The following is a 3,641-nucleotide window of genomic DNA, read 5'->3' on the forward strand; positions in this document are numbered from 1 at the left end:
TAAAGTAGGTTTAATAGGAATTCCTCAACCTTTTTGTGATGCAATTAAATTATTTACAAAAGAACAAACTTATCCTCTTTTGTCTAATTATTTAAGATATTATATTTCTCCTATTTTTTCATTATTTTTATCTTTATTTGTTTGAATATGTATACCTTTTTTCGTTAAATTATATTCTTTTAATTTAGGAGGATTATTTTTTTTATGTTGTACTAGATTAGGAGTTTATACTGTAATAATTGCTGGTTGGTCTTCTAATTCAAATTATGCTTTATTAGGTGGATTACGAGCTGTTGCTCAAACAATTTCTTACGAAGTAAGTTTAGCATTGATTTTGTTATCTTTTGTATTTTTGATTGGTAGTTATAATATTATGTATTTTTTTGTTTACCAAATTTATATTTGATTTTTAATTATTTTATTTCCTATAGCTTTAGTTTGGTTAACTATTTCTTTAGCTGAAACAAATCGAACTCCTTTTGATTTTGCTGAAGGTGAGTCAGAATTAGTTTCAGGGTTTAATGTAGAATATAGAAGAGGTGGGTTTGCTTTAATTTTTATAGCTGAATATGCAAGAATTTTATTTATAAGAATATTATTTTGTGTAATTTTTTTAGGATGTGATGTTTTTAATTTATTATTTTATGTAAAGCTTACTTTTATTTCTTTTGTTTTCATTTGGGCTCGAGGAACTTTACCTCGATTTCGTTATGATAAATTAATATATTTGGCTTGAAAATGTTTTTTATCTTTTTCTTTAAATTATTTATTATTTTTTATTGGATTTAAAATTTTATTATTTTCTTTATTATAGTGAATTTAATTTAGTAAAGTTAATAGAAAATTAAATTCTATCTTATGTTTTCAAAACATATGCTTATTCAAGCTCATTAACTAATTAATTTAATAAATTATCTCATCATTTTCTAACTAAAGGATTAATTAAATAATATAGAAAATAAATTACTGTTAAAATTTGTCCTAATAATACATAAGGTTCTTCAACTGGTCGGGCTCCAATTCAAGTTAATAAAATTACTGTTACTAATATATTTCAAAATAAAATTTGATTTAAAGGATAAAATTGGATTCCTCGGAATTTTCTTAGATGAGAAAAAGGTAAAATTATTAAAATAGCAATTGATAACACTAATGCAATTACTCCACCTAATTTATTTGGAATTGAACGTAAAATTGCATAAGCAAATAAAAAATATCATTCAGGTTGAATATGAGCTGGTGTAACTAATGGATTAGCTGGAATGAAATTATCAGGGTCTCCTAATAAATTAGGATTAATAAGTACAAGAGAAATTAATAAAAAGATTATTACAATGAAACCAACAATATCCTTAAATGTAAAATAAGGGTGAAAAGGAATTTTATCAATATTAGAATTTAAACCAATAGGATTGTTAGATCCTGTTTGGTGTAAAAATAATAAATGAATTATTGTTATTGCTAATACGATAAAAGGTAAAATAAAATGAAAAGTAAAAAATCGAGTTAAAGTTGCATTATCAACAGCGAATCCACCTCATACTCATTGTACTAAATCAATACCTAAATAAGGTACGGCGGATAATAAATTTGTAATTACAGTAGCTCCTCAAAAAGATATTTGTCCTCAAGGTAAAACATATCCTATAAAAGCTGTTCCTATTACTAAAAATAGAATAATCACTCCTACTAATCATGTAGGTGTAAATAAATAAGATCCGTAGTATATTCCTCGTCCTACATGTAAATAAATACAAATAAAAAAGAATGATGCTCCGTTAGCATGTAAAGTTCGTAATAATCATCCATAATTTACATCTCGACAAATATGATTTACTCTATAAAAAGCTATATTAACATCAGCAGTATAATGTATTGCTAAAAATAACCCTGTTAAAATTTGAATAATTAAGCATAATCCTAATAATGAACCAAAATTTCATCATCTTGAAATATTAATAGGGGCTGGTAAATCTACTAATGCATTATTAGCAATTTTAAATAATGGATGGGAAGTTCGTAAAGGTTTATGTTGAAGAATGACCATCTCTAGCAATGCACGCATGTATTGACAGACATATGAGTATGTAGACGTATGTATGAGTGAGAGACGTAACGAAGCGACGTTCTCTTATCTCCCTTTTTGTTCTCCCTTTCGTTCGGTCTCTATCTGCCTGCGAGCAGAGCATTTATTAGTCACAAATAAACCTTACATATGAATGGTTGCGTTTTTACTTTTCGGTACAAGAACTTCCCTTGCAACGGCAGCGAAATTCTGTCCAACAGGTTATGGGCCCAGGTTCGGATTTTGTAAATTAAAAGTAAAGTGATTGTTTTAGTTACGAACTATTAACATCGGTGTGACTCAGAGACTAAACGATAATCAGCAATGAGCGGGATGTATCAAATAGACAAATTAGAGGAGGGAAATTATGACTCCTGGTGTATTCAAATGCGGTCTGTGTTGGTGCACGCTGAATTGTGGAGTGTGGCATCTGGTGACCTGCTACCAACGAATGTTCCCGAAGGTGTGAATTGGCAGGCCAAGGATGAAAAGGCGCTGGCCATGATCACATTGAGTGTGAAAACTTCACAGTTGGGATACATTAAAAATTGCAGTAAGTCGTCCGAAGCATGGAACAAATTAAAGAGTGTTCATCAACCAAGTGGACCTGTACGAAAGGTTTAACTGTACAAGAAATTGCTAAGCAAGCGCATGGACCAAAGGCAAAGCATTTCAAGCTACATTAATGAGTTCGTGGATATTCTTGATGGCCTTGGGTCAGTAGGAATCGAGCTAAATGATGAACTGCGCTCAATTGTTTTGTTGTCAAGCCTTCCAGAACAATTCGAAAATTTCGTTGTCGCCATAGAGACGCGCGACAGTCTGCCGACTTTCGATGTTCTATGCGTAAAACTGAAGGAAGAAGGCGAACGAAAGGGAAACACAGAAGATCAAAAGGAATACGCAAAGGCATATACCGCAGTACATAAGCCGGCCGCGCACAGAGCGCTAAAGAAGAGAAACAATACAATGATATGTTTCAAGTGTGGTGAGCGCGGGCATATGAAGGCTCAGTGTAAGAAGGAGAGCGCAAATGTGGAAAGGGCAGCAAGAGTGGAGAACAAGCAGTGCAGTCTATTAAATGCGTTGGACGCAGATAATTTGAAAAAGAGTATGTGGTGTTTGGATAGTGGTGCCACAAGCCACATGTGTTGTGAGAAACAGTTCTTCACAAAGTTCGAGAAACACATAGAAATGATTGGTCTGTCTGACTCCGGTTTCCTAAAAGCTGAAGGAAAAGGGGAAGTAGAGCTGAAGACAGAGATATGCACGCTGCTGTTAAAGAATGTTCTCTATGTGCCCGAAATGAATGGAAATTATTTCTCGGTGAGCAGCGCTGTACAGAATAAATGTTTCGTCACTTTTGGACAAGAATATGCACGAGTTATCCAAAATGGCGAATGCATTGTAAAGGCGAACAGAGTTGGAAACTTGTATATGTTTCGAGGAAAACAAAACAACTGTTTTGCGGCGGTTAAGGCTGATGGTGCCCTGTGGCATAAACGGTACGGCCACTTGAACATCAGTAGTATGAAAGATTTGATCAGCAAAGGAATGGTGCGCGGCATTGAAAATA

General features: G+C 32.7%; 1 pseudogene; it reads right to left on the reverse strand.

Moving 5' to 3' along the window:
• Positions 1–1,112: 1,112 nt before the first annotated feature.
• LOC117191501 lies at positions 1,113–2,047 on the reverse strand (annotated as a pseudogene).
• Between the last annotated feature and the right edge of the window lie 1,594 nt (positions 2,048–3,641).

Source organism: Drosophila miranda (assembly GCF_003369915.1).
Source record: "Drosophila miranda strain MSH22 chromosome Y unlocalized genomic scaffold, D.miranda_PacBio2.1 Contig_Y1_pilon, whole genome shotgun sequence".
NCBI lineage: Eukaryota > Metazoa > Arthropoda > Insecta > Diptera > Drosophilidae > Drosophila > Drosophila miranda.